This window comes from Balaenoptera physalus, assembly GCF_965194825.1.
Source record: "Balaenoptera physalus genome assembly, chromosome: 14".
In the NCBI taxonomy this organism is placed as follows: domain Eukaryota; kingdom Metazoa; phylum Chordata; class Mammalia; order Artiodactyla; family Balaenopteridae; genus Balaenoptera; species Balaenoptera physalus.
In genome coordinates, this window is record NC_138893.1 from 64,304,191 (window position 1) to 64,326,049 (window position 21,859).

The window sequence follows — 21,859 nt, forward strand, 5'->3', positions numbered from 1 at the left end:
GATTCTCAACCACTGTGCCACCAGGGAAGCCCTTAAATTTTAAACTATATAATTCTATAGTCTTCCTTTGTGTCTATTCTCATATTCTAAACTTTGAGAATATTTATTTATTTATATTTATTTAATATTAAATAATAATAATTTAATATTAATACTTGATATTTATTAATGTCAAGTACATTAATTATAAAGCAAGTTTGCAGTGGCTGAGTGGCTCATTTTTTACATTTTAACCATATATTTTGGTGTCAATTAAAACTAGGTTTATTTCAGATTTGATAAGAGAATATTTTTAGAAAAAAATATTTTAGAAAGTAAATATTTTTCAGTCTTTGCCCAGATTATTCTGTAGGAAAAGGTGATGTTAATCTCTTTGAAAAGGATAATAATCATGGAGCTTTCAATTCTTTCTAATGCTTTGCTTCCTCAAACAATTCAAGTGTACCAATTAATGATTACTTTGCTACTGTATGCTACTGGAAATAACTAAAGCCATGTTCCAACAGAAGCAGAGTTTGTGTATCACTTCCCTTACCCAAATTAAGAGGACTTTAAAACATTATGAATTATACGGTTCCACAACAGGACATTTGTCGATCATTAGTGATGATAAGCTGCTTTTATGCTGATTGCCTCACTTATCTGTGGCAAAAGCTATCTTCTTAAACAATTAATTTTTCTTTTCTTTCCTTTAAATGATTTTACTTGAATACAGAAAAACACTATTTCCCAGTCTCCTTTGCATTTATGCTGGAGTCAATTAACTGGGTTCTGGCCAACAGCAATTGGGCAATATTTAGACTTCAAGTACAAGCTAATTTTTGCATTAAAAGTATTTCTGCCTGTCACTGGCAATGTTATCTTATTTTTATAACCTCACCACCATCTTTAAATTTATTAGTCAATCCCAGTACAGGGTCAACTGTACTTTCATATCATAAGTAATCCCAAGAGGAACTTGATTATAGGAACCAGAAGCATCAACCAATCAAAGGTAGATATCACAAACCATTAACAATACATAAATTCTTTCTACAGAGTGAAGTTAAGTCAGAAAGAGAAAAACAAATATCGTATGTTAACACATGTATGTGGAACCTAGAAAAATGGTACAGATGAACTGGTTTGCAGGGCAGAAGTTGAGACACAGATGTAGAGAACAAATGTATGGACACCAAGGGGGGAAAGCCACAGGGGGCTGAGGATGGTGGTGTGCTGAATCGGGCAATTGGGATTGACATGTATACACTGGTGTGTATAAAACTGATGACTAATAAGAACCTGCTGTATAAAAAAATGAATAAAATTAAATTAAAAAATTAAAAAAATATATATATATTAAGTTCTAAAATAGAATTGAACTATCTTATCAAAGATAATGTTATGCAATAAAAAAGTTGCTATGAAAATGATTCTTAGTATCTGAACTAGAAAAGTGACTTAAGAATCTTGAAAGAAGTAGCTACAGAACCCACAACATATCAAACAATGCAAAATTTATAAAATGATCATTTCAAAATTTTATCTTAAAGAGAAAAGTAAATAAAATGAGCAAACATATCTAAAACTGAAGTTATTTTATTACCAAGCAACTTTCCAATGACTCACTAATGCAATTAGTTTCTCCAACGTGAGTGTAAAATGGATTGTTAGAAATGCAGAGAAAGAAATCAAATTGATTATAAACAAAGTAATGCTAATGAAAGTACTAAAATACTTAAATTTGCTCGGATTTTGGATGTTCAAGGAAAACTGAATTTTTCATATTTGCTGTCCAATTCAATATAGGGCTAGCTTGTGGTAAAGATGTGAGCTCTGCACTCTATTGTCCTTCTTCATTCTTTTCTCGTTTCACCTCCCTACTGTATTCCAAACCTGATCTCCTACCTTTATTGCTCTAGTCTGTTTTCAATGCATATGCAAGTCTTAATGAAAGGCAATAGCTTAAAACATTGCAAACATTGCTTGTGTCAACATACCAGGTAGATTTTTTTAGTCAATCACAGGTGAGGCAAGTGTCCTCTACCTCTGAACTGAAGTAATGTCAGTATTGATAAATGCCCCTCTTATCTGTGTATTTCCTTCATGTTAGGCACAGTGCTGAGCGTTTATATCTCAATCATCAGACCCACATCCTCAGACATAAAAATTTTTTAAGGTTCAGAGAGATCAAATTGCTTACTCAACATCACAGAATTGATTTTGACAGAACTTAGTATACCCAAATCCAAAATTTATATTTTCTAAAAAAAATCCTCTGAATAGCTCCCTTTAGAAGTAACTAATCTGATAAGATCCTTAATAAATGGTAATCCAGATAGCTTATGAATTTTGGAATACATATGGAAAACATGTCATGGGGAACATGACAGTTTTGTATCATATGATTAAATGTGATGTGAGCAGCAGTCACTTTGGAAGACAATCTGGCAGTTTCTTGAATGGTTAAACATGGAGTTACCATATGACCCATAGAGTTACTGTATTGCATTCCTAAGTATATACTCAAGAGTTATGAAAACATATCCACACAAAACACGTACATGAATATTTATATCAGCATTATCCATAATAGCCAAAAGGTAGAAACAAACCAAATGCCCATGAACTGATAAATGGATCAAAAAATGTAGTATTATCCATACAATAGAATATTATTTTGCTATTAGCTATTTAGCTAAGAAGGAATGAAGTACTGATATATCCTATAACTTTGAAAACAATGCTAAGTTAAAGAAGCCAGTTACAAAAGACCACCTATTATGTATTATGTACTTCTGTTTTCATAAAATGTCCAGAATAAGCACATCTAAAGAGATAGAAAGTAAATTAATGGTGGCTTAGGGCTAAAGGGATAGAGGAAAGAGAAGTGATGGCTAAAGAGTATGGAGTTTCTTTTTGAGGTGATGAAAATGTTTTAAAATGGACTGTAGTGATGGTTGCATATATCTTTGAATATACTAAAAACCATTTAATTGTACACTTTAAATGGGTGAATTATATGGTATGCAAATTATATTTCAGTGATATTCTTACAAAAGTACCATCAAGGAAAATTGCTATTTAATCATATAATATTTCATATATAATATGGAGAAGAATTTGTTGATGTTTACCCAGCATGACCCAGTGAAGAAGGCACAGACATGCCTTCACATTAACTATTTTTAATCCTGAAGTTGGCAAAAAAGCTAATTAAAGAATTATAATTTATCTAGGACTTTCTTAAATTGGGAGTTGGTATTAGAAATAAATGATTTTTAAAAAAATATATGTCATTGATATTCAAGGGAAGAATTCCAGGTACTCTTTACCCAGAACCTATTTGATACCCTCTATCCTATTAGATATACTATATTTAGAAAAAATAAAGTTTTTGTCTGTCTTTTAAATGACTGCTTATGAGCAAATGGAGATGGTAGAAGAGAGAGTGAACATGAGGACAGGTCAAAATGAATCAGTCTATCTGGAAAGAGAGAGCAAATAATGAAGAAAAATTAAAGTCTTAGAGATTTGTGTACAATATCAAACAACTTAACCTAGTTGTATTTGGAATACTAGAATTAAATGATTGTGAGAATGGGATAAAAATGATGAAATAATTACCAAGTTTTCCCAAAATTTGATGAAAAATATTTACTTACAGTTCCAGAATGCTCAGCTAATCAAAAAAGCTAACTAATAATTAAACACACACACACACACACACACACACACAACTAGGTATATTACCTAACAGAGAAACTTCTAAAAACCAGACCAATCAAGGTTTAGAGACTTGATGATAACAAGTTCTGATGATAACAAAGTTACTTTATGTGCTTTGGAATAGCTGCACTGAATTACATGTGATAGAGATATGAATGTCAATCTTGTTTAAATAATGATTTAATTAGGAAGAGCTCTTTGTTAGAACAGCTAAAATAATACCCTACAAATATTTGATAGATATGGATATTTGGAATTAAAACCATCAAGGTTTTGTAACCATCTGAATATAGAAGATCAAGAGAAGATTAAGTGAAATAATTTATCTTAGAGAACTGGAAGGTTGATGGTGTTATTAATAAAAATTTTAAATGTTAATGAAACCTTCCTTTGGCATATTGAATTTTAGGTTCTTAAAGATATTTGGATGGTGAGTTAGAGTCAACATGGACATTAGCTTAAAGTAATAAAATAATTGGCAAAGGTAAACATTGGCAGGTTAGCCTTTGACAACTTTAAAATTCTTTACATAAAAATTTAACCTAATGTGTCTTCCACTTCTCATTTATCAAATTCGAGCCTTCAGCCAGCTCAACATATCTGATGTAAAGGCATTGGGGTGAGTAGGATCCAGGTTTAGTCCAGTATGCCTAGTGAGGAGATAGAGAATGATATCTCTGGGGCCCACCAAGTGGAGATCAATGGGGGGCAAAGTGTCCAATCGAACTTTGAGCAAGCCCAGCTAAAAGTTTAAATATATACAGTGGTGCTAAGCCAATAAGTATAAACATATTGAGAATGATGGGATCCGGAGTGTTTCTCACTTTCAGAGGAGAGATTAACAAATGTAGAAAGGAACAGGCTAGAATAAATGCTGTAATGTTGGATCAGATTTATAGGTATCAGAGTGAGCTCTCAAATGGATGGATGGATGGAAAGATAGATAGGTAGGTAGGTAGATAGATAGATAGGTATATAGATAGTTAGATGGGTAGATAATAGAGACAGACGGAGAGGTGTATGTATGTGTGCATGTACAAATATATGTATTTACTAAACCTGTCCACTGAAACGACCTAGAAGCAATGATACCCCAATAAGAAAGAGGGGGCTTCCCTGGTGGCGCAGTAGTTGAGAATCTGCCTGCCAATGCAGGGGACAAGGGTTCGAGCCCTGGTCTGGGAAGATCCCACATGCCGCGGAGCAACTAGGCCCGTGAGCCACAATTACTGAGCCTGCGCATCTGGAGCCTGTGCTCCGCAACAAGAGAGGCCGCGATAGTGAGAGGCCCGCACACCGCGATGAAGAGTGGCCCCCACTTGCCTCAACTAGAGAAAGCCCTTGCACAGAAACGAAGACCCAACACAGCCATAAATAAATAAATTTAAAAAAAAAAAGAAAAAAAAAGAAATACAACCAAATTAATTAAAAAAAAAAAAAAAAAAAAAGAAAGAGGACAACTAGTACTGGGATCTTGTTTTCTAAATGTAATTCAATGCTAAAAGAAATCAGAGCTTCTTCACAAAATGGTTGATTCCAATACAAGGGAGAAGAAAATACAAGATAAGCCTGGAAGATTTTATTGTGCCAGAAAGAAAGGAAGTACCTAAAAGAATAGTGAGGTTGCAAGAAGAGGAAGTATGCTAAGTTCTTCATTGCTTATGATAGTGAAGTAATATATACTCTTTAAAGAATTACAGGATTGAGACAGATGAGTTCCTCGTGGTTGATTTATAACTTGAATCTTTTATAATTATAAACTTTAGAACATGAATTCACTTTATACTATTTATCAGAGGAAACACACACATACAAACAAAGTATAGAAAGTAGACCACATAGTGCAAAGCTTTTAAAAACAAATATGCAATAAGAAAAGTGTGAGTCGTAATCTGACAAGGCAATTCTGAATTTGGACCTCTTTTAGGGCCTTAAGTAATATATAGAAGACATTTCATAAGGATGTTGGCTGCAATTAACAATGAAGATACAACATGTATAGATATATCCATGACATAACACAGTAGGTAAGGCTTATTCATTGGGTTGAAGTGAATAACAAAAACTGCAAGTAAATGATTGTTTTCGATTGTTCATGAAATATCCTCAAAATTTGACTAGATACTAGGCTAAAAGAATATATTGATACATTTCAAAAGCAAAAAATAATAAAACCAAATTTAACTTTAAAAATTAGAGAAAAATAAAGACCATAAAACCTAGGAGTACATTTTCTGAAAAAATAATCTTGAGAAACAAATAGGGAATTCAAATGAAAATTTCAGAATATCCAGAAAATTATGATAATGCCACTTTATTCATGTGTGTATATTGATTCGTGTTGTATATATGTGTGTGTTTATGTGACAGGTATAGGTACATTTAGATATATGTTAAATTTTGAACTGTGTATTAATTTTTAGTTAAAAACTAAAATAAAGTGCTGGGGAGGGAGAAATTTCCTCCACCTACTCCTCACGAGTTCTTGTGTCTTGACCAATAATAAAATTGACACAAAACAGATTAACAGGAGAAAAGGAAACAAATTTTAATTCATGCTTGTGGAGGTCCCATAGAAATGGGACCTAATAAGTGGCCAAAGCAGACAGCTCTTATACTTTCTAGACAATGAAACAATACACTTGTGAGGAATTGACAGGACAAAGAAACTTAGGTTTTGAGTCCTAATTAGTGAAGAATCTAAACTGAACTCGGGCTTGCAGTAGTAAAATAAAGAAGCAACAAGGTTTGTTTATATAGGCTTCTGGGCTTAAATTCGCTATCTTCAGTGGTAAGGGTCTTCTTTCACCTCTGATGCAGAGTGCACCTTTCATGGGAGAGATTTATTTCCTGCTTTCAGGGAGACAGAAAGGAGGGTCAGGGTGTCCCTCTTTCATTGGTCCTTTTTAAAGTAACTTTTAAGTCAAAATTATCAATATACCATTGAGGCACATTTTGGGGTGGCCTACTCTGGGCCCTAACAAAAGGACGGTTTAAATAAATGTTATGAAACAAAAATTTTAATGACTTGAATGATTATTTTAAACCATTCATAGAGAGTCTGTGATTTAAAATTTTATTTAAATAAATTTTATAATTTACAATTTTATAATGTATCTGTTTCAAAACATGTTTAACTCTGGAAACAAATGGCCCCAAATTAATTTTGCACTTTTTGCTTACTCACTCACTCCTCTCAAGTTCCAAAATTTATTTGAATGGTTTTCACCAACAGCTTTAATGAAAATTAAATGCTAAAGAATGCTAAAGTCTTTTCATGAGATGTAAGTAATTTTTTAAGTTATTTAATTGGAAAAAACCTTTGGGATAATGAGTTAAATGCAACTATTGATATAAAGAAATACTTTTTCTGTTGTCTGTGATCAATTCTTCCTAAGATGATTGCATTAGTAACTTGATTAATTTAGTGCATCTGTTTTTTATTTTTCTAGTTACTCCTATGGTTACCATGGTATTATATACTTTTCCATTTCTCTGCCTAATAATTCTCTATTAAGAGATATTTAAATGGAGGGAAGGGATTGTTTCTTTATTCTAAATAATGAACCCAGCCCCCTTGGCAACATATTCATATAAAGTAAGTAGATTTTATTATAGGCTTTATTTACAGAACTGGTAATTTTCCTTTCCACCCACATTGTTTGATATCTAATTATTTATTCATTAACTTGTGTAATTTGTTTTTTCATTATGAGGAAAATATACTTCAATAATATTATCTAAAGTCTGAAGGGGTTTTAATATCAGTTCATGTAACTGTCTCTCTAAAGGAGAAATTCCCTGCACGGCATCCTGACAAAGCACTATTCCATTTATGATTAGTTACTTTCTATGATGGGGAGAACTGAATAGTTCAAAGCAGTCACAGTCTTATTGAAAAACTAAAGTATTCAAAATTAACACAATTTATTATTAACTTAAATTTATTTATCTAAAATATTACTCTTTTTATAACGTTCACCCATTGGTTTTGTTCTGCCTTCTTAAGAAGCAAGAATAAATTTAAGAAATATACTACTGGCCATTCAAAGAAGGTAATTATATATACATCTAAAGAGGCCCATTGTATACCTCCTAAACCTCTTTTATTTAGGCTATTTTGGGTTCCTTCACTACCCAAAATTCTCTTCATGGCCATTCTGTTCTCTTACAGTCAACTTCATCTTTTGTCTTAGCAAAGGGCAGGGAAAAGATCAAGACTGTAAGCTGCCATATTTGATAGCAACACAAGCCATTTCACAGAAAGGAGTCATGACAGTGAGCGTCACTGTTTACTAAGGCAGGGGCTTTTCCTTGTAGCAGTTCCATCCAGTGGAACATGTATCATGAAACTTGGCTTACTGACACTGACCTTGGCTTACTGACACTAACCTTACTGACACTGACGCTGACATTAAAGTTAAAACATTCTTGAATTATTCAAGAGATTTTCAATATCACAGGCTCTCTGGTCCCTGTGATAGATAAACCATATCTTTTCTCAGTTCATTTCTTTTTTGTTGCTGCACAGAAAAACTGTTAAACTCATCTCAGGCCTTTCCCTGAGTGGGGGATGGTAAGAAATACTCTCTTTTTAATTTTTTGTAAGTTTTCTAATTATCATATCATTAGTCTGATGAGAGGTTCTTGCATCTGGGTCATCTTGGAGTAGATTTAGTTTTAGCTGGCACATTTGCTTCATATGATTGGACTATTAGCTGTGATGTCAGCTCACTTCATTCTTCTATTTGTAATTTGTAGCCTTGTCCTCCAAATTTGGACTGTTTTCCTCAATTCCTCATGTACTGAAACATATTCTCCAGTACATGCCCTAATATATTTTACAATAACTAACTATACATATCACACAAAATATCTTTTAAACCCATACTTCCTTCCCATTAAAATATATTTTATCAAGTAAATTCTATATTCTTTAACTTAAACTGCAATTTTATCTATTTTAACACAATGAATTACCTCCTAGTCTATGTTATTAATCCAGATCCCTCACTGAAAGATTTAGACTCAAATACTAGTTCCAGCAATTACCAATGTGTAAACTTGTAGAAATTTATTAACTTACTGACCTGTAAAGTGGTGAGGTAAGTATGAGATAGGTTTTGAGCTATTATTTGATTGATTTAATCAACCCAACTTCATCTTTGTCTCACTCTTCAAACCAAGTCATTGTAAGTCCCTATTATTTTATTTTTCTTAAATATAATGATAATTATTTTTTTTTCTATTCTGGCATTTCTTTTCCTGGTAGTGGGCATTTATTTCAGCTGAGTGAGCTAGTTATTTTGAAGTCTAATTATTTTGAAGTATAATTCCTTTTATAAAAAGTAATCAATCATCCTCAGTTTTGAATTACCAAGAAATTTGATAGGCGTGCCTTTGATGTCTTCATCCATGTTAACTAAAGATATGTTAAAATCCCAGGGCTCTTGCAAACAGTTATACCTTCACTCTCAGCTCAGCCTCTCCCAAAGTCCTTAAGATAACGTTAGGTGTCCATTATATGTGGTCCCAGAGCATATAATCCCTCAGTCACTTTTTTTCATTGTAATTGATGGTTTGCTTTTTCATTCCTATAAAAAAGATGAAAAATGACTTAAAGGCAAGGACCCTGTCTTGTTCCCCATTGTAACGTTCTGTCTAGTAGGCACACAGAAGGCCCTCAATACACAGTTGTTGAATGGATGCTTTAACTGATTAGTTAACATTTTCCACTACTGTCGGTCTTATGTCAGATTGATACTGATCTGCGGATCAGTGCTGTTTTTTATTAGAATGGATCATTAAACTGACAGTTTCTGAAGATTTAGAAAACTAAATTTGCTGGATTGCTAGTTTGATTCACATTATTGCTTTTTTGGATGTATAGAAAATGTAATGATGGTGCATTTAATTATTACTATTTTTAAAATAGTTTATGAAAAAGACCAGTATGGTCATATGTATTCATAAAATGAAATATAGACTTAATGTCTACCACAGATGAATAGCTTGACTTTTTAATAAAAGATATTATATGGATTTTTGATAAAGCTAGGCCTCCAGGAGCCATTGAGTACAGTAGTCAGTTAGGGATAGGATTGTGTGAAAAATAATAATAATAACAGAAAGACCTGTTTGGCATTATTTGCTGCTCTCTAAGCCCACTGAGGAAAGCTTTCCTGAGTATGTATGGGAAATGATCAATTTATTTTGCTATCATCATTGCAGCAGCAGGAAATATTTCTGGTCTTTATCTCCAAGGATGACACTGAGCCCCACAAAAATAAAAGAGAACCTCATATATGATGTACACATCTGTTGTGATACAGCAAACACATTGTTTTTAAAAAGCTGAAATCAATGGGTAGGATGTATCCTGAGAGATATATCTTTCAGTTTAGGTATTTAAAAAGCACATGCAAATACCTTCCTTTTTCAAAGGTAAATGATACCTTCCTTTACCTATTGTGACACCTGGTAAGGAATTAGTGGTTTCTCTTAGAAATATTGACAGAAGTACAAAGACCTTATGGACTGTGGCAAGCAGAATTCTAAAATGGTCTACAGAATTTCTCAGCTCTCTCCCCAGTGTACACACTCTGCATGATCTCCAGGACTTTGAGCTTAATGGATTTTACTCCCATGATTATGTTATATGTCTCAGTTGATTTTAAGGGAGGCTACCTCTGTGGGCCTAACCTAATCACAAGAGCCCTTTAAACGAATTTTCTTTGACTGGTAGCAGAAGTTAGAGACATTCAAAGCATGAGAAGGTTTGAATGTTCTTTGCTGACTGGCTTGATGATGGAAAGGTTCCACGTGGAAAGAATCTGAAAATGGCCTCTAAAAGCTAGAGAAAAGTCCAACTGACAGTCAGCAAGAAAATGGGGATGACAGTCCTACAGATCACAAGGAACCAGATTTCTGCTAAATCTGGAACCAGTCCTACAAATCACAAGGAACCAGATTTCAGTTTCAAGGAGATCGGAAGGAGATTTTTTTTTTTTTCAGAGCCTCTAGGAAAGAACTCAGCTATGATTTCAGCTTCCTAAGACCTGAACAGAGAACCTACTCATGCCCTGTCAGACTTCTGACCTACAGAAACTCTGAGATAATAAATTTGTATTATTTTAAGTTAAAATATTGTTATGCAGCAATAGAAAACTAATACAGGCTATGCCAGGAGATATTTGGTGCCTTAAGAGTAAAGGTTCATTAAAGTTAGTCAATGCCTCATGGATATTATCCTTTCTGCCAAGAATATAGAAGTAGAGACATTGTCTTAGGCTGTGTTTTGCCCTGATGAATAAGGCTTTTCAAAATCTTTATCATTGAGTTGTTTAGAGGTTGCTTTGTCATTTTTATAAACTGTTTTGATGAGTTCTAAGATTTTGTATTACATTTGTTTCTTTATATCTTGCTATTAAAATTAAAAACAACTAGAAGATGAGCAAACACAAACAATGCTTAAACAATGTTTCTGGTGCATTCTCTTGCTACATGAAGAATCTGGTGTAATTTCACAGTAGTAATACATCCTTGGCAAAAAGGCGGGGAAAGTTTGACCAGTTTTGAAGGAGTGAGGGAAAATAAAGTTTGTATATGGTATTGCAGGTCTTCTATTCTCAGTTGTATTTCATGCAAATCAGATCTTCAAACACAACAATACTAGGAGGTCTTCACATGTGACTTCATTTTTTTCCCAAAGACACTGGAGACATTTACTGCTTCCTTCTCTGTCTGGATCTGATTCCCAAGACAATGCTGGGGAGCCTCTACCCCACTTCTTCCTCTTTTTCTAATATTACCCTGAGGCAGCAGCAATGGATGGTGAGATGAGTTTCATTATCTCTCTTACATCAATCAGGGTTGTGTTTGAATTCATATAACATCTGTTATAAAAAGGTTAAGATTATAGTCAGTACTCATGTGTATTCCTTTTAGCTGAATGACAAGAAAAATCAGTTATAGTATTTCCTTAGAAAATGCTGCGTCAGAGAGCGCATCTTTTTGTAAACCCTGGTCCTGAATAAAGGGACTTAGTCTATAGCATTGCCTTTGCCATTAGCTGGATGGTTTCTTAAGTCTTTCACAATCTCTGGGCCCTTACAGCCTATATTTTTGTTAGTTTCTGACTCTTGTCATCCTCTGGTGAAAATGAAAATGGTCTCTTAGTAGCTATAATAACTCAAGATTTTTAATAATTTGGGGTGCCCAGGCAGCAGTCCGAGACAGAGATTAGCATAACTGGAAGAGTCATTTAGGAACTAAGATAAACATGTGAAAATCAGACCTTTGATGTGAATCTTGATTGGGCAGATCTTTGACAGCAGATGTTATACCTAATTTAAACGTTCTACCTTAATTAGAAAGCAGTAGGGCTTATTATTATTTCATTTTCATTCACTCCAGTGCATTTAAATAGACTTTCTCATTCTTCAAGTTTAGTGGGTCCACGTAGGAGGGAGTACGCTAAATAAAATTAATATTTAAACAAAAAGTTCAAAGATACAGAACCAAGAAGCCATTATAATAGATCTGTACAAAGGATCATAAGAATTTCAAGAAAAGTTTATAAGTATGTACAATCTCATAGCAATATATGGAAAAATACAAGAGACAGTACAAAGTGAATTCTTTGACAGTTTAATGAGCTATCTTAACTATGACAAATTTACAAATATTAAATATAAATACAGGCACTTATATAAATATGCACACTTTAACTAATTCTGAATTATCTAAAATCCATTGTTGAAGAAACAGAATATAAAATAATATGGCTTGGAAAGAAGTAGAAAATGTTTGATGACAAGCCATGAGAAAGAATAAAAGTAAAAGAGAAGTAAAAGTGACAATATACAGCTAATAACAAAGAAAGTATCCTTAGTTACAAGATTTCCAGTTTCCAATACTCTTGTTTGCTAAAAGGCATGGCTCTCTTATCCTCCTCTTGAATTCACTGACATTTCCCCATCACTTCAGTAGCTTCACTCCCTGATTTGAGCACAAATCTTTTCATTGCAAGAAAGAGCAAAAGAGCAGTTTTATCCACTTCAAAATGTTTAAGAATCACATGGAGTATTGTGTAGACAAAAATATGAAAGGAAAAAAATGTGTGAAATAAAACAATGTGTTAAAATGAAGACAGCCCTTTTTATTGCCTTTGAGTTCTTTTAACCACTAAATCAAATTCCACCTTTTTGCTTGTAAAGAGAATATTGTATAAATGAGTTTGAATTTTTTTTCACCTTACCTGTAGACTTATTTGTCCAAAGTTTATAAAATGAGGCAGTGTTTTTTGGGGGCAGGGGTGGTGTCAAATAGCTTTTATGTTTCAGTTTAGTCTCTGTTATCTTTCTCATAGCCTATTTGACTTTTTCCAAAAGAACCCGCATGGCTATATTGGCCTGTGTAAGTGATAATAATTATCATAGAGATAAGAGTGCTTCACTTGATCCCAGAGAAAGTCAAAGAGTTACTAAAGTACATTTGTAGATACCTTCTGCTTTCTTTTGTAGACTAGGCACCTGCAAGGAGAAGGCAAACATTAACCTCGTTAAACTGCTGCTGTCTAGAAAATGGTTCATTTGATTCATGCAACAATAATTATTGACAGTGAACTCTGTTTATGTGCCAGACAATGCTAAGTGAAAAAGACAAGATCCCTTCTCTCATTGTGCTTACATTCTCTTGGAGGGAGCTAGACAATGAATAAGTGCTAAGAAGAAAATAAATCAAGTCATTGTGCTGGTATTGGGGGATGCTCTAATTCAGAATGACCATCAGCAGAAGATTTGATGCTTCTAGATGGAGTATGAGGGGTGGCTCTCAGAGGAAAGGGCATTTGAGGTGAGACATAAAGAATGAAAGAAAGGCAACTGCATAATTATCTTCTGAAAACATTTAAGTCAGAGGAAAAGAAGTTCAAAGAATTGAGGTGAGAAGGAAATTGGCTTGGAAATATAAAGGAATGTTGGGGGTGTATTTTCATTCTGAAAATGTGTCTTGAACATGGGTTAAAATCAAGAAAAAAAAGTCTCTCACTGCAAATTACAAATTCAACTAATAGAATAAAAATTTTAATTTAATAGCAATTTTGACTTCACAAGAATTCTTTTGGTATGGAAATATTTGCCTAACTATATCTTGATATGTTTTCCTTTTGTTTTATTTAGCTCAGGCATATTAATTTGCAGTGCTGTTGTGATCATGTTGTAATGATAACAATCTACCATAAAAAGCTAAATTTGTTTTTTCCCCAAATGTATAGAGCTATAATTGATATATAACATTGTGTAAGTTTAAGGTGTGTGATGTAATGATTTGATATATGTATATATTGCCAAGTGATTACAGAAATAAGCTTTGTTAACACACCCATCATCTATCACCTCACATAGTTACATTTTTTTTTGTCAGTTAACACATCCATTACTGCATATAGTTACCATTTTGTGTCTATGTGTGTGTGTTGAGATCTGTGTGTGATTTAAGATTTACCCTCTTAGCAACCTACAAGTATAAAACATTATTATTAACTATAGTCACTATGCTGTACATTATATCCCTAGGACTTATTCATCTAATAACTGGAAGTTTGTACCCTTTTGACACCTTTACCCATTTCCCCTACCCCTTAACTCTTGGTAACTACCACTCTCCTCTTTGTTTCTCTGAGTTTGTCTTTTTTAGATTCCACATATAAGTGTTATCATACAGTATTTATCTTTCTCTATCTTATATATTTCACTTAGCAGAATGCCCTCAAGGTCTATTCATGTTACTGCAGATGATGGGATATGCTTCTTTTTTATGACTAATATTTCATTTTGTGTGTGTATTATATTTTCATTCTTCATCCATCAATGTACACTTAGATCATTTCTGTCTCTTGGCTATTGTAAATATGTTGCTGTGAACATTGAGGTGCATATATCTTTTCTTAGTGTTTGCATTTTCTTCAGGTGTATACCCATGAGTGGAACTGCTAGGTCATATGGTAGTTCTATTTTTAGTTTTTTGAGGACCCTCCATATCATTTTCCACAGTGGCTTCACCAACTTACATTCCCACCAAAAGTGTACAAGGCTTCCTTTTTCTCCACATCTTTGCCAACATTTGTTATATGTAGCCTTTTTGATGATAGCCGACCTGACAGTTAGGTGATATCTCATTGTGATTTTGATTTGCATTTCTCTGATGATTATCGACCTTGAGCATCTTTCCATGTGCCTGTTGGTCGTCTGTATATCTTCTTTGGAAAAATGTCTGTTCAGGTCTTCTGCCCATTTTTTAATCAGGTTTGTTTTTTGATACTAAGTTCTATGAGTTGTTTATATATTTTGGATATCAACCCCTTATCAGTCATAACATTTGCAAATATTTTCTCCTATTCAGTAGGTTGTCTTTTCATTTTGTCAATTGTTTCCTTTGCTGTGCAAAAGATTTTAAGTTTAATTAGGTCCCATTTGTTTATTTTTGCTTTTGTTTCCTTTGCCTTAGGAGATATATCCAAAAATATTGCTATGATTTATATTAAAGAGTGTTCTGCCTATGTTTTCTAATAGGAGGTATATGGTTATTGGTCTTACATTTAGGTCTTTAATCCATTTTTCATTTATTTTTGTGTGTGGTGCGTGAAAATGTTCTAATTTCATTCTTTTATGTGTAGCTGTCCAGTTTTCCCAACACCACATAATAAAGAGACTGTCTTTTCCCCGTTGTATATTCTTGCCTCCTTTGTCATAGATTAATTGACCATAAGTGTGTGGGTTTATTTATGGGCTCCCTATTCTGTTCCATTGATCTATGTATCTGTTTTTGTGCCAGTATCATACTGTTTTGATTACTGTGGCTTTGTAGTATAGTCTGCAGTCAGGGAGCATGATTCCTCCAGCTCTCTCCTTCTTTCTCAAGATTGTTTTGGCTGTTGGGGGTCTTCTGTGTTTCCATATAAATTTTAAATTATTTGTTCTACTTCTGTGAAAAATACCATTGGTATTTTGATAAGGATTGCGTTGAATTTGTAGATTACCTTGGGTAGTATGGTCATTTTAACAATATTAATACTTCCAATCTATGAACATGATATATCTTTCCATTTATTTATATTGTTTTCAATCTTTTTATCAGTATCTTATAGTTTTCTGAGTGAAGGTCTTTTACCTCCTTAGTTGTATTTATTCCTAGGGTTTTGGGTTTTTTTTTATATGATTGTAAATGGGATGGTTTCTTTAATTTCTTTTTCTTATAGTTTGTTGTTAGTGTATAGAATGCAACATATTTCTGTATATTAATTTTGTATCCTGCAAATTTACTGAATTCATTAATGAGCTCTAGTAGTTTTGTACTGGCACCTTTAGGATTTTCCATGCATAGTGTCATGTCTTCTACAATCACTGACAATTATACTACTTCCTTCCCAATTTGTATTCATTTTATTTCATTTTCTTGTTTGATTCCTATGGCCAGGACTTCCAATACTATGTTGAATAAAATTGGTGGGGGGTGGGCATGCTTGGCGTCTTCCTGATTTTAGAGGAAATGATTTTAACCTTTCACCATTGAGAATGATGCTGGCCATACTCCCTGGTTCTAGGATTTTCACAATGGTGTCTTGTCCATGGATAGCTCCTAGTTGGTCCTTTTGTGGCAGGGACCAAAGTCAGGAACAACTTATGTCACCATCTTGATGACCAAAAGCTGCATTCTTAACTGACTCAGTCGTTTGCCATGGATGGAATCTTTTGACTCCATATAATCTCAGTTTTAGATTTGTCATGAAATAGATTTTGAATTACCAAGTAGGAGCAGTAAAACATTTCAGTGATAACTTCTTAATGGTTGTTTTAAATCTTTTAAAATTAGATTGATTGATTGATTTTGTGTGTGTGTGTGTATGTGTGTGTGTGTGTGTGTGTATGGGGAAAATGTTCCCCCAACAAATTACTTGTACTTTATTATTCTAAGTTTAAAATATATGAATCTTTCTGGAGCTTAGATTTCACTGCTGTCTCGCCTGTAACAGAAAATAAAATGTTTTTCTACACAAATATAGCCACAGCCAAAAATAATTTTGTATGCTATTTTCTTGGTATTCAAACAAATCAATGACATTGGAAAATTTTTCTATGAAAGACTTTTAGAGTCTGATGGGAAACACACACACATCTTTCCAAGCATTATTTTCCTTATTGTTTAGTCAGCAATTACTTTTTTTTCTGTGGAACTGAAAAGATATAAATTTTACATACATACATATGCACACAGGTTAATATTGGTATTTGGCATACAAAATCTCCCATTAATTTTGTGGGTAATTAAGCAGATGGTCATCACAGCATTTATAATTTTTTTTAATAGAGCTATAACATTTTATAATAAAGCATAGGCACAGGAATCCAAAACTGGAAGTAGATTATTAGCTAGGCTTTTATTAATGAACCCATTAAAATTAATAAGTAAACATAGAAAACATAACTCTCAAATTATCTATTGACCTTTCTTTAGCATAAATACTTTCTAAGACTGCCTGTATATTTCCAAGTAGATCTGGCAGCAGATGGAGTCAACTGTTTCAAGTCCCAGATTATTCAGAAATAGCATAATGAGATGGGTACAGGGCAGTGATCACCCAGTGCAGCCTGTAGTCAGAGGACCTTGAGCTGGGTACTAGAATCCAGGAACAAATGAAGAATTTTGGAATTTCAATATATATAAAACTAAGCCTGAGGCTTCAATAGCTGTCACCTTTTGAAACAGATACAGAGATAGACATCCTAAGAGTCAAGAAACTTTGAAGATATAAAATGATACATGCTATTCAATTTTAATATTTTAAAGTCTTGAGTGTCAGCAGCTAATTATGGCCAGGTAGAGAAGAGGAATCAGAAACTCAGAGAGTCAGGCAAGGAAAAGAAAATTGTCTAGGGGAAAGCTTTGGATACTTCTACTACGGGCTAGAAGTGGTGCTGGATTGCAGATGTGGGCCTTTAGGAGAAAGGCATTCTGCTAGGAAAGAATTGAAAAGACTTTGGTTTTCTCAGGGTATATGCCCAGTAGTGGGATTGCTGGGTCATATGGTAGTTCTATTTTTAGTTTTTTAAGGAAGCTCCATACTGTTCTCCACAGTGGCTGTATCAATTTACATTCCCACCAACAATGCAAGGGGGTTCCCTTTTCTCCACACCCTCTCCAGCATTTATTGTTTGTAGATTTTTTGTTGATGGCCATTCTGACCAGTGTGAGGTGATACCTCTTTGTAGTTTTGATTTGCATTTCTCTACTAATTAGTGATGTTGAGCATCTTTTCATGTGCCTCTTGGCCATCTGTATGTCTTCTTTGGAGAAATATCTATTTAGGTCTTCCACCCATTTTTTGATTGAGTTGTTTTTTTTTTGATATTGAGTTGCATGAGCTGTTTGTATATTTTGGCGATTAATCGTTTGTCCATTGCTTCATTTGCAAATATTTTGTCCCATTGTGAGGGTTGTCTTTTCGTCTTGTTTATGGTTTCCTTTGCTGTGAAAAAGCATTTAAGTTTAATTAGGTCCCATTTGCTTATTTTTGTTTTTATTTTCATTACTCTTGGAGGTGGGACAAAAAAGATCTTGCTGTGATTTATGTCAAAGAGTGTTCTTCTACACTACTGGGCATATACCCTGAGAAAGCCATAATTCAAAAAGACACATGTACCACAATGTTCATTGCAGCACTATTTACAGTAGCCAGGTCATGGAAACAACCTAAATGTCCATCGACAGATGAATGTATAAAGAAGATGTGGTACATATATACAGTGGAATATTACTCAGCCATAAAAAGGAATGAAATTGGGTCATTTGTAGAGATGTGGATGGACCTCGAGTCTATCAAGCAGAGTGAAGTAAGTCAGAAAGAAAAAAACAAATATCATGTATTCACACATATATGTGGAACCTAGAAAAATAGTACAGATGAACTTATCCAGGACAGGAATAGAGACACAGATGTAAAGAATGGATGTGTGGACACAGGGTGGGAAGGGGAGGGTGGGATGAATTGGGAGATTAGGTTTGACAGAAATACACTACCATGTATAAAATAGATAGCTAGTGGGAATCTGCAGTATAGCACAGGGACCTCAGCTCGGTGCTCTGTGATGACCTAGATGGGGTGGGAGGGAGGTCCAAGAGGGAGGGTATATATGTATACATATAGCTGATACACTTCGTTGTACAGCAGAAACTAACACAACATTGTAAAGCAATTGTACTCCAAGAAAAAAAAAAAAAAAGACTTTGGGAGTGCTAATCCTAAGTAGAGAAAATGTATAATAGAGGACATTGACACTGCAGTTAGGTTCTGACAGACCTAATGAACACCCACCATCTGTGAAAGCTTCTGTACCCTTATGATAGGTAGAATAATTGTCCCCTGCAAATGTTCACCCCTAATCCCTGGAACCTGTGACTATACTACCTTAACTGGCAGAAGGGTTTCAGCAGATGTGATTATGTTAAGGATCTTCGGATGTGGGGACTTTTCAGGTGGACCCGGTGTAATCACAAATATCCTAAGAAGGAGGCAAAGAGGGTCAGAATAGGAGAATGAGGTGTGACAATGAAAGCAGAGGTGAGTGATGCAGCCACTAGCCAGGAAGGTATGCAGACTCTAGAAGCTGGAAAGGGCAAGTACTGTATTCTCTCCTCCAGAATGCCACTCTGCCAGTACATTAATTTTATCCTAGTAAGACTTATTTTGGACTTCTAACCTCCAGAACTTGTAATATGATAAATTTGTATACTCTTATGCCATTAAATCTGTGGCAATTTTTTAACAGCACTAATAGGAAACTCATACAGTCACATTATTTTTTCTCAGTGGTGGGTCAACAAATACTTTCGCTTCTTTAAGTGGATCTAGGGAAAAGATATCTAAGTGCATTTTTGGAGTCCATATTTCAATTTCTTGTAAAGAAAAGATGAGTGTTCACTTCCTAAGTGTCCTCTTCCGGTTGTTTTTCTTGGTTTTGTGGTAACAAATTTCTTCAAACTGTGAAAGATTAAAAAACAAAAAACTACCTTTAATATGCTATTGATGCAGACTATTCGTGAGAATATAGTGTGGCAATGTCTATAGTGTTTTAAATATTACACTAATTGTTCTGCTTTTCTTTTGCTTGTTCTTCCAAAATTTTTCTCACCCACTCTTGTAACACAACTTCAGGGTGAGGGTGCACCCTTATCAAGTGCAAAAGACAAAAACCATTCCTGCCACTCTTGATTTTCTCTTCAGGTTCAGGTAGATTTTCATCTTACACCTAGTTTGCGCAGAAAAGCAATGGTGTTCATTACTTCTAGGGTCATTTATTGTTTGGGGTATAATCTTCATCATTCATACTTGATGTTAAACTTGTTGAAAACGGTGTCCCTCTCTGCTTTGTCTCTGAATTGTTGTTCTGACATACGTGGTGGATTTCACCTGGCGGGTGCCCTTAACTATTTTATAAATAAATGTGTCATTTGCAAGCTATCTCTGAGCCCATAGTCTGATTTTTTTATGCATTCAGAAAGCAAGATTTTTGAATATAGAGGATTATTAGTCTACTAAATTATCTTTAAAACAAACAAGAACAAAAATAAAAATAAATGAAGTTTTCTTTTGGTTATATTTGTTTGGAGATTCTTAAAGTAAAAACACAGTTATTGATCTCTGCTTAAAGATGGATTTTTATTCTATCCTTTCTTTTCCCTTTGAAGTTGAAATTATTCTCATTTATTTCCAAAATAGCCTTTTATCAGGAATGCCCTGGCGGTCCAGTGGTTAGGACTCTGCACTTTCACTGCTGAGAGCCCGTGTTCAATCCCTGGTCATAGAACTAAGATCTTGCAAGTTAAACGGCCCCAAAAAAAAAAAAAAAAAAATCACTTTCTTCTATTCAAAATAGCTGATTACTGATCACTAATTTTTTTTTTTTTCCTCACATGCACTCAATCTCAGCAAAGCTGTTGGGAGATATCAGCCTTTGTTTTTAACATCACTTTCTACCTTTTTTTTTGTTTTAAACAACAAAGTCTCCATTTAATTTTTAATATATTTTGATGATTATTTTGGTTGTGTTAGTATATGGCACTTAAAATACTATCTTAAGAATTAAATATATGTAAAATACATATTAATTTAATTCCTTCAAAAATCATAATCTTGTAATAATATGTATTTGTAGGTTGGAGAAAGCCATTAAGATCAACCTTCTATGTGCTATTTTTTACTCTGTGTCTTGAGGCCTAGCATGGTATCTATAAGTGTTCTAATGTAGGCAGTTGGGTTTATATCCAGCTAGGATAATAATTCTTGGTTTCTATTGAAGTCATTATACGTGAATATTTTTCCTATTAAGTGATAGACTAATATTTCCAGAAATTTTAATGCTTTAGTTGGGAATGTTACTGGAATTTTCAAAGCAGAGCTTGAGATCCTTTTGGAAAATTCCATTAATGAACCACTAACAAAATATTCATAAAAGCATGTCCTGTGATTAGCCGTATTTGATACAACTAATTTGCGTGTAGATACCATTATTAAATGCTATTCACAAAATCATGATTGGTTCACTGATACAAGTGACATATCTGAAGAACCACTTATCAAATACGTGAAAAAAAGGAATTAAAAGTGAATAAGTGATTAAAGGTGAATATTGTGAAGTAAATTGTGATGTATACTATGACTATGTCATGAAAATCCAGTTATTTCTATTACCAGTATTTTCACCATCTATTCTAAATGATATCCTTCCCTTTGGTTTTACCTCTGGTGCCTGACAACTATTGCTCACAACTACATATTCTTAACATTGTACATTTCCATTACCTTTCAGATGTATCAAATGTTTTTATGTGCATTAACTTATAGTATCAGTGTGTTTTATAAAACGTAGTACATATACCAATGGTGATACATGAGGTAATTTTCCATATTCAGTGCTTGGAATTTTTAATATTAATAGCTATAATTTTGCATACCAAAATATATAATTGTATAAAATATACATAGTAAAAAATATGTATCATCAAACCAATCATTTCTACATTGATATACCATCTTATTTTATTTTTCTTATTTTTTTTAACTTTTTATTTATATTGGAGTATAGTTGATTTA

At 33.7% G+C, this 21,859-nt stretch overlaps 1 long non-coding RNA gene across 1 annotated transcript in view; it reads left to right on the plus strand.

Annotated features, from left to right (window-relative positions):
• LOC309642428 overlaps positions 1-21,859 on the plus strand; it is a 577,545-nt gene that overhangs the window by 210,412 nt on the left and 345,274 nt on the right. The window lies entirely within an intron of this gene.